The sequence below is a fragment of the Nicotiana attenuata genome, chromosome 11 (assembly GCF_001879085.1).
Source record: "Nicotiana attenuata strain UT chromosome 11, NIATTr2, whole genome shotgun sequence".
NCBI classification, from domain to species: domain Eukaryota; kingdom Viridiplantae; phylum Streptophyta; class Magnoliopsida; order Solanales; family Solanaceae; genus Nicotiana; species Nicotiana attenuata.
In genome coordinates this window covers 40,405,699-40,416,339 of record NC_031999.1, presented here as the reverse complement: position 1 = coordinate 40,416,339, position 10,641 = coordinate 40,405,699, and positions in this window count along the sequence as shown.

Here is a 10,641-nt window from a genome sequence, read left to right as displayed (position 1 = left end):
ATATATATATATATATATATATATATATATATATATATATATATATATATATATATATATATATTTTAGACTGTTTAGAGAGACAGACTTAATTAGTTAATACTAATGTGAATAACGTGACTTCACTTAATCAATGGAGTATGTGTCACTATCACGTGACACTAGTTATTTAGGAGTAATACTTTTTTAGTTATTCAAAAAGGACTCAAGGAAAAAAGTTAAATATTTATTAGTGAAAATCTTTATTTCAATTGAAATACTTTTTGAACAAAGGTGTTTTAATATTAGTGCATGATGTAATAATTATTGATAGTTGTTCTCGTGAAAGTTTATCTAATTTGTCACATTGCATACCAAAGATTATATTTGGTAACTATAGTTGTATCGAAGTTGGATAAATTTGTAGCGAAAGAAATGCTATAAGAAGATCTTCCAAATACAACCTTTATAGCCTGTTAAAATCCCATAGAAATAAAAAAAATTCAATAGAAATGAAAATGAATAAGAATGAACCTTGCATGTTAATAAACCTTGCAAATATGCAAGGTTAAATTTTTTTAACATCTATTGAGCAGCAATCCGAATAACAAAACTTATTAAATATCATAATTCAATTTGCTATCAAGATAGAATCAAGAATTAGCCCAAAAAATTACAATATTAATTCAGGCATTTTTACCTTTTCAAGAATTTTTTTTTAAAAAAGATTACAATTGAATGTTCTTTAGTGAAGTTTATATTTATTTCATCAATTTTTTTATTTCAATAAGTTGACAATATAAAAATACATATATGCTCGCATGATTAATTTAGTTGCTCTAGGACTAAAAGATAAGATTTTTAGCTTTGTTAATTGAATTCGAAATAAAACAATAGTTTATATAGAGACCAAATTAATAAGCATAAGATAAACAAATTTTCACGTAAAATAGCACGAGCTAGCCAGTTTTCGGACTGATCATTCAAAAATAGCAAGCTTTTGCAAGTCAATGAAAAATAATCACTATTTTGCTGCAACACGGAAAGTTCCAGCATAATATACCGGAGATCGGTGCACCTGTGTATGAAATTCCAGCATATTATGCTGGAACTCCAACACGCGAAAAGTTCCAATATAATATACTGGATATTAGAGCACCTGTGCGCCAATCTCCAGTATATTATGCTGAACCGGTATATTATACTGGAACTCCAATATAATATACTAGAGTATTTTTTCGGATTTTGAATAGTGTTTTCGTTCAAATTTATCTTTACATAAAAAGTGGCTAAATTTCGATTACTTTTGAAACTGTGACTATTTTTGAATGACCACTTGTAAATCTGGCTATTTTTGAATTTCTCCCAATTTTCACACTAAGCATTGGCAAAGGTAATCTAATAATAGCCCGTTTGGCCAAGCTTCTAAAATCAGCTTATTTTGATAAGTACTTTTCTCAAAAGTACTTTTTAAAAAAGTGCTTTTGGTGAGAAACAGTTTGTGTTTGGCTAATTAATTTGAAAAGTACTTTTGAACAGTAATTAGTGTTTGGCCAAACTTTTGAAAACTGCTTCTAAGTGTATTTTTCTCAAAAGTGCTTCTCAAAAAGTGCTTTTGGAGAGAAGCTACTTTTTTTTGCTTCTCTAAAACTGCTTCTGCTTCTCCTCAAAAGCACTTTTTTTTCCTTCTGAAAGCTTGGCCAAACATCTCAATTTTTGGCCAAAAGCACTTTTGGTAAAAAAAAAGCACTTTTGGCCCAAAAAAGCTTGGCCAAACAGGCTATAAATCATGTAAGGGAATATGTGCGTCCGCCGCACGATCAAACACTGGCAAGGAACTCCGCGCCCGGTGTCATCACATAACAATGTAATAATCTATGCAATTAACATTTCAGCATATAATAACGCAAGGACTTCAACACAAATGAACAAGTCATAACAAGAGATTATCACAGTAATGCTACCCAAAAATATATATTATCTCCACTATGTTAATTGAGTCTCTAGGATGTACAGAGAAAATAGACAAATGCCGATGACTTAGCCTGGCTATGCAAAAGATTACATTTAAACCAAGGACAGTACTAAATATCAATAGTGGGACTCACCAAAAGGAAGAAAGGATAGGTTTTTTGATTTTTTACAAACTTGTTTTTAGTTTTATGATCCTATTTTTTTTTTTACACATGGGAGATTTACTTCTACACGTAAGAGATTTGTCTTTTACATAAGAGATCTAAAAAGGTTAATTTCTTAAATTCAAAATTATAAAAGACCATAATGTACAAATAGCACGAGGGCAAGGGGAAGAAATATGGAAAAGCCACTAGCTGCAAGAAACATCAAGGTGTCTTGGAAAATAATCAATTGACTTGGACTACGTGGGATACTAGTCAAATGACTAACCATCAAGACTTCAAGTGCTTGTACAAAGAGGGGGACATTACCTATATTCGATAGGTTCAAGCATAATTTTCAATCGTAACGATCCGAGCGTTTGTTTGTCTTTTTAGAATCCCGTTTTCTTATTTGAGACTTCATGTATGTGCTTTCCTATTTTGTTTGTGACTTGTGGGGACAGTTGATTTGGTTCCGGAAGGGTTTGATTTAAATTCGGAACACTTAGTTCCATAGTAGTGGCCCAAGGTGACCAAGTTTGACTTTAGTCAATAATTGGAATAAACGACCTCCGAATCGGAATATAAAAGTTTCGATATATCCGTATGGTGATTTTAGACTTGAGCATATGTTCGGGTGGTCCGCGGGCGATGCGGCGCTTATTTCTGGAAATTGGCATTTTGAAAGTTTTTGAATTTGCAAAGTTCGACTTGGAGCGGACTTTGGTATTATCTGATCCCATTAGGTATTCCGAGCCCCGGAACAGGTTCATGTTGTTATATTGGACTTGTGGGTGATATTTGGTTCCATTCCGAGTTGTCTAAATATGATTCGTCGCATTCGGAGTCAGTTGAAAGAAGTTAGAAGTTTGGAAAGTCGATTAGTTTGGTTTCGGGTGCAATTCTTGGTTGTGATGTTATTTTACATGTTTTGAGATCTCGAGTAGGTCCGAATTATGTTTACAGACTTGTTGGCATGATTGGACGGAGTCCTGGATGGCTCGGGTGAGTTTCGGACCATCCGAAGCATGTTGAAGTTGGCAGATTTTTGCTGGTGTTGGTGTGCTTCCCAATCGCGAAAAAGGTCACGCGATCACGAAGAAGGAAATTTGGGGGGAGGGGGGGCAGCTGTTGTTCTTCACGAACGCGAAGGAGGCCCCGCGAACACGATGGAGGACCTAGCTCCTCTTTGCGAATACGATGGTGACTTCGCGAATGTGTAGAAGGAAAGGGGGGGGGGGTGAAAGGACTTGGCCTTCGCGAACACAACTGGGTTCCGCGAATACGAAGGACTAGGCCAGTGGCCTTCGCGACCGTAACTAGAGGTTTGCAAATGCGATGAAGGGCCTGACAGAAGCTTTAAGACATTAAGATCAGGTTTAGGCTCATTTTATCCAATTTCTCTCTTGGTAAGGCGATTTTGGACGGTTTGGAAGAGCCATTTTCATCAACTAACACAAGGTTAGGAAAACTAGAAATTGGTATTAAAAAAAGGATTTGACCACAAAATTGGACATTGAATTGGGAATATATATATATATATATATAACATTTATTTTTGAGAGTTTTCGAAATCCTGACGCGTGGGCTCGAAGTTAACTTTTGTTGACTTTTTGTGTGGGGTTGAGAATTTTTTCTAATTGTTAAATTACGGGGTTTGAGTATGTTTGGATTGGTTTGCACGTTCTTTGGTTAGTTTCAGATTGTTTGTCATTGGTTTGAGGTGTTAGACAGGCATTGGAGTCGATTATCCGATTTCGGGGCAAAGTAAGTCTCTTGTCTAATCTTGTAAGAGGAAACTTATCCCCGTATGTATTCTATTTGCTATATGCTACGTGTTACGGGAGCTATGTGCGTACAAGGTGACGAGCGTCCATGCTTATACTAGTTTCTTAATATGTCCGGGTAGACTTAGACTTACACCATGCTTTAACTGTAGTACTTGAGTTAATCTTGTCTGTTTATATGATTCAATTCATGACTTAGCTTAAGACTAGACTTGCGTAGTTTAATGAGCCTTGATACTTTAAGAACTTGGCGGGATGCTTGATTATCCGTAGATATGCCTGATCTTACGTATGTATCCTCGTGTTTTACTTATTTTTTGGAAGTTTCGTAACTACTAAACTTGCACGCATCTTCACAAGTTGGGCTAGTGACCCGTGGAAATTTTCACCACTCTTGTGGGATCGGGCAGTTCGCCTCAGTGGTATTATGAAATACTATTCTTATGGGATCGGCCTGTTTGTCTCAGCAGGATTATATAACACCACTCTTATCAGATCAGACTATTCACCTCAGTAATCTTCTTATGGGATCAGGCTGTCCGCCTCAATAACACTCTTATGAAATACCTTAGTACTATTCTTATGGGATCAGGACGTTTGCCTCGGTAGGATTATATGAAATATCACGATAGGTAGTCCGTGCATATATGAGTACCTTGACGAATTTGTACCTTCTTTTACTGAAAAACATGTTGTATATACATATCTGCTTTGTTGCTACTTGCCATGCTTCTTACCTATCTATTTTTTTATGTACATTGATTATTGGATCACCACAAGTGTTGATGTCGATCCCTCGCTATTATTCTTCGAAGTTGGACCAGATACTTACTGGATATGCGTTGATTTACGTACTCATACTACACTTCTGCATTAAATGCGGAGGTACTGAGAAAGGTACATCTGGTGGTCACACAGGCGCGTAGCACTCTTGCTGAGAGACTTAGTGGTGAGCTGCCTTCAATGCTTCGGTCCGCAGCACAGAAGTCTCCTTCCTCTATATTTATTGGTAGTGGTTTTTTATATTCTAGTATATACCCGTGCACTTGTGACACCGGGTTTTGGGGATTATAGATATTTGTTCATGGTTGTATCGCTATTATGGCATTCAACTTTGTATTTTGTTCATGCTTCGCATATTGGTGAAGATGTTGGTATTTTATCATGATTTATAAATCAAATTTCGCTTATTTATTTCATCACTTATTTTTAAAAGGTGTTATGAACCATCGAACATTGTGTTGATTTACTGTCGGCTTGCCTAACGGCAGTGTTGGGCGCCATCATGGCCTATGGTGGGAATTGAGTCATGATAGCTTGGTATCAAAAGCATTAGGTTCACACAGGTCGCACGAGTCATGATCATATTCCACTACGGACACAAAAAGACAGAAAAGGGATTATTCCTCCTTTTTGGGATTTCGAAATTCATTTTCTTCCTTCCCCGAGCCCACCTTTAGCCCTTTATTCAACTACTATTGTGGTAGGAACACATTCTTCGAGCAGGAGAACATTCTGATTTGAAAGAAAGTAAATGCTAGGCTAGTTGCGGTGCCATCTTAATCTTCTAGTTTGTGGCCTAGTAGAGTCTTGCGGATCGGTATGGAGACGTCTGTACTTATCTTTGAAAGGCCATAGGGTGATAGAAAACTTATCTTTATTCATTTTCTTATCATATTTTTTTATGTTGGTCTAAGTCTAAATCTTTCTCTTATTCTCTCACAGATGGTGAGAATGCCCACGATGGCACCAATTCGCAGCGGAGGGGCTGTGCCTCCGGCCGATAGAGATAGAGGAGGGTCTATGCTCCTGCCAAGGGACGAGGGCATCCCAGATTAGTTACAGAGACACCACCACCGGATCTAGTAGAGGATCCTATTATTAAGGTGCAGGGTGATATACTTATAGCTGAGCATGCCCCACTAGATTTTACGACCGCATCGGGCTTTCAAGAGGTCATGGGTCGTATGCTGAGATTTATGGACGCCATGACCCAGATCGTACTAGTTCTAGCGGACCCGACTGTATCTCATGCGGGAGGGGGACTCCAAACCCCTACCACTCATACATTGGCGCAGGCTGCTGATATTTTTTAGGCCCAAAGATATTACCTGCGAGCGGTATTCAGTCGGTTGTAGCGGCTAGAGTAGAGACTAGGCCATCCATGACTATTCATGAGCAGAAGAGGCGGGACAAATTTTCGAGGCTTCATCCTCCCTATTTTTACGGTGAGACGTTAGTGGACCCGCAAGATTTTATTAACCATTACAAGGACATGCTACATAAGTTGTGACTAGTGGAGTCCAACGGGGTGGACTACACCACTTTTCAGCTGAGGGGGAAAGCCCTTAGATGGTGGCACTCTTATTTCTTGAGTAGACCGACATGTTCACCTCCCTTGACTTGGGATTAGTTTAAGAACCTATTCCATCAACCTGGAGGGATAAGATACAGAGCAATTTGAGCAACTCCAGCAGGGCCAAATGTCTATGATCGAACACGAGATGAATTTCACTGACTTATATCGTCATGCAGCTATATTACTTCCTGTGGAGGTAGAGAGGGTGTGAAGGTTTATTTTGGACTTGCACATTGTTGATACCTAGTTTTTTCCTATATAGTTTAAATATGCAAAAATACCTTCGAAATAGCATATATATGCATATATAAGCACGCACAAGGTACTTATTATTTTTTCCATAATTTTAAAGGTTTAAATTAATTTATTTTCTCCCTTTTTTATCCATAAAACCCCAATAAATATTTTTTCAAATTATTGTTGTGATGATTTACTCATTTAATTGCTATACTTATGTCAAAATATGGCTCATATATTTTTATGCATTTTTATAATTGCATTTTGTAATTTTAAAACTAAATTGCAATATTAGCCCCATTTATGTATAATTACATTTATATGCATAAAATCGACCTTCTATATTTTTAAAATGTTGAAAATCTATTTTAAATTATTTTTGTACATGAAATTATTTATTATTATTATAAATTATATAGGAAAAATTGGCTATTTAAAATATAGCCAGATTTGCATTTCAATCTTAGCCTTAATTTAAATCCAGCCCCAGCCCAATTCCTAATTGAAATACCCGACCCAAACCCTAAACCCGCCTACCCGACCCAAAAAACATTAAATCATGGCCGTTGATTTGAGAGATCAACGGCCAGTATTAGCCCTTACCATTTTACTTCCAAACGACCCCTAACCCTAGCTCATTATTCAGAGACCACCGCCTCTGTATTCTCTCATCTCCTCTCCTCTCTCAACCACTCAACCTAACCCTAGCTCCTTCAACCGCCGACCTCTCTTCTCCGGTCTTCTCCGGTGATCTCCCTTCAACTCCTAAGCCTCCAATGGTTCCTCTAATGCTATGCTTGCCTTCTCTAAGGTCTTCAAGGGACCAGGGCCACGCCGACTTGCATCTAGGGTTTTTTTATTTGTCTGTTCTTGGCTACTTCAGTGTGATTTCGAGCGAAATCATGCTGTACTTGTTACGATCCTGAGATTCTAGACAGGTTCTTTCATCTCTCTTTGGGTTTCTTCTGAAACCCTAATTTCTACCTACATCTCCTAGATCTGTACAGTTTTAAAACGATTTGAATTTGTTTCTTTGATGTATTACACTATCATTGGAACTTTTTACAAGAACCATGTGATTTCAAGCGTTTTCAGAACTCTTTTTAAACTGATTTTTTATTGTTTAAACTTCTATGTCTTGCATATTTCGACTGATTTTGTGAGTCTACTACCTCTTCAACTTGCCTATGTTGAAAGCCCTGATTTTTCTACGTTTCTTCGTTTGATTCTGTGACTAGCCTGTTCTTGTTTGAGTTTCTGTGACTATCTCGCTTCGAATGTGTTTCTACCGAGTTTCTTATGCCTAACTTATATCACCTCTGTATGTTTGTGGTCATCTTAACTGGTCAACACTGGCCTCTTTGCTTCCTGTGTTTGGATATTCCTATTTCACTCTTTTATTATGCTAAAACTCTCTCTTTGATCGACTTTGAACTCCTTATTTCTTGGCTTGATTTGAAAACTTCCCTGCAGACTTTCGATTTTCCTGTTTTAACTTGTTTACTTGGTACTCTCCTTAAATCAGTGATTTCGAATCCCTTGATTCCATGATTTACTGCAACTTAATTTTGTTTTCTTAACTTATTTGGTTAACCGATATTTTACTAATTTTTCATTAGTTGTTTCCTTAATTGAACCCCTATGTACTTACGCCTAATTGTCTATTCTGTACCTGATGCCTTACTTGATTTCTTTCCATAAACATTTTTCTGCCTATTACCGTTGGTTGATTACCCCTTAATTAAAGGGGTACTTGCATTGATTGGATTCTGATTAGTATTTGGTTCCATAATTACTATGGTACTATGATTCTTGCCTTATTTTACCTAATTTCGAACTACTATATATACACACTCTCTCATTAACACAAACATACAAACACTTGGTTCAAAAACTATCTTTCACACTTAAAAATTTCTGCTCTCTCTCTCTCTCTTGTTCTACTTGCTACTGCTCTAAGTTAGCCGGCTGCAAGCCAAGGCTAACCATTTTGTGCTCGCTTGTTCTTTCATTCTGCTCACTATCCTCTTTACTGGTATGTCCTAGTTTCAATTTAAAGTTCCAACAACAATATGATTCTCTTATTGTTCCAGTTCATCTTGTTTCTAGTTTGCTTCTATTTGTGGTTTTGTTGTGAAACTTGTAGTTGAGGGTTTATATTATTAGCATGTCTCCTCCTTCCCTTGAGATAAGTATATTTCCCCTTCTGTTTGTTTCTGAGCATGTCTGCACCAATCATCACTTACTTGTTATATGTTTACCACCATGAAGTCCCCAAATCCCTATCCCCCTGCATGTGAGTTTGTTCTTTATGTCTGATTTTGTGATTATGTCTAGTTAGCTGCTCCTGGGCATGACTATACTAATTCCCAGGTCTTTGCTTAATTATGTGTCCTATGTATTCCCAAACTCCCTTGACTCCTGTATGTAACTACTAAGTTTACTTGGTTCCATGAATTGTCTATGTGCAAACCTGTCCTAAGGTGTTTGGACTTATGTTCATCTCTTCAGCCCTTTTCTTTAAACAATCTCTGTTGCTTTACTAAACTACTTTCAAACAAGCCCTCTTTTATACAGTTTTTCACTAAAATCACTTTCACTCTACTCTTAGTCAATAAGTTCTGCCCCCTCTAGTATGTGTACTGCCTTGGCATCCTCTTGAGAACCCTCTGAACTCTAGCATACTGAGGTTGGCCCTTCCACACTGGACTTGTTCAATTTTTGGTTACCAAGTCTAGGTGTAAGCACTGCCCGGGATCTTTGAGATCCTTAGGGAACTTTGATGCACCTAGACTATGTCATTGTCTATGGAATTGAGGCATATGAGGTCATTGGAGGCTTTGGGGAATCTGGTCCTAATTGAAGGCTCCCTATAGAATAGCTTCTTGATTTTTATTTACTTATGTAATTCATTCATTGGTCTGTAATAACTTGTAAATAGATATTGGGGTATTTAGTGAGAAGGGTGGGTAGATACATGCTTTATGGGGTAATATGGGTAGAAATCCTGCTCTTAGGATCTTATTTTAAATGTGCCCACTTTGCGCAATAGAAAACATGCTCATAGGGATTTACTCTTTAAATTTGATTGCTTCGCCTAATAGAAATCATGCCTATAGGATCTAACTTCTAATGTTATTTGCATCAAGTAGAAATCATGTTCATAAGGTTCTGCATTTCGTCATATAGAAACCATGTTTATAGGTTCCAAACAATCACGTCATAAAATCAGATTAATAATAGATTCCATGCCTATAGGACTTAATTCATATTCTGGTACAATGAGTATTTATGTATGTTTCCCCGCCGGCAAACCCATAAAATCAGTATTACACTTAGATATTATGCCTATAGGGAACCATATTCGAAATTCTGCTTTTCAACCTAGTTTAGTCTAAATAAGTCAACTTGATCACGCCTAGTTCATTTCTGAATTGGTTTTACTAAGTATTAAGTATTTTCTGAAACAAGTTCTTTCAGAATTGCATTAATCTCATTAGATACCACACTTACAGGTATTAAAAGAGTGTATTTCGAAAACCTGTTTGTTTTCTGCATTAATATAGACACAGCATCTGCACATAGGCAAGCCTTAGGGCATCTTCAAAACTGCATTCCCCTGAAACTCTCTCTGGCGTTAACGTTTCTGATTCTGATAACTTTTTAAAAGAGTCCCTAGGCAACTTCTAGGTTATAACTTCTGGGTATAAACTGTGGTCTATTTTTGCATAGTCACTTAGAAATCCTGCTTTAGAATTCTGATTATTAAAGGCCTTAATTGTGTTCGAATCGTGCTGCTTGTATGCTTAGTTGGGGAGGAAAATTGAGCCTTTATCTACTCCTTCTTGTTTTTTTTTTTTTGCGCAAAGTCCTAATTGTTTTTCTTGTCGCCTTAGAGTTTTCACCTTTAAAAACCTTAGGGGTACGTCTAGAACCACTATAGGTAGAGGTCCTAGCTCCCTCTAGGACCATTAAGAAGGGACGGATAGCAGCACGCGATAAGAATTCGTGACCAACACTCGCTTTGCATGAGCAATAAGGGGATGGGTAGGGTAGACATGGATATGATGACACGCATAGCCCTTTTCTAAGGAGTGATTACCGAGCATTGTACTGATGTGATCCTATAGGCTAACCAACCTAGGACACCCCTTTACATTCA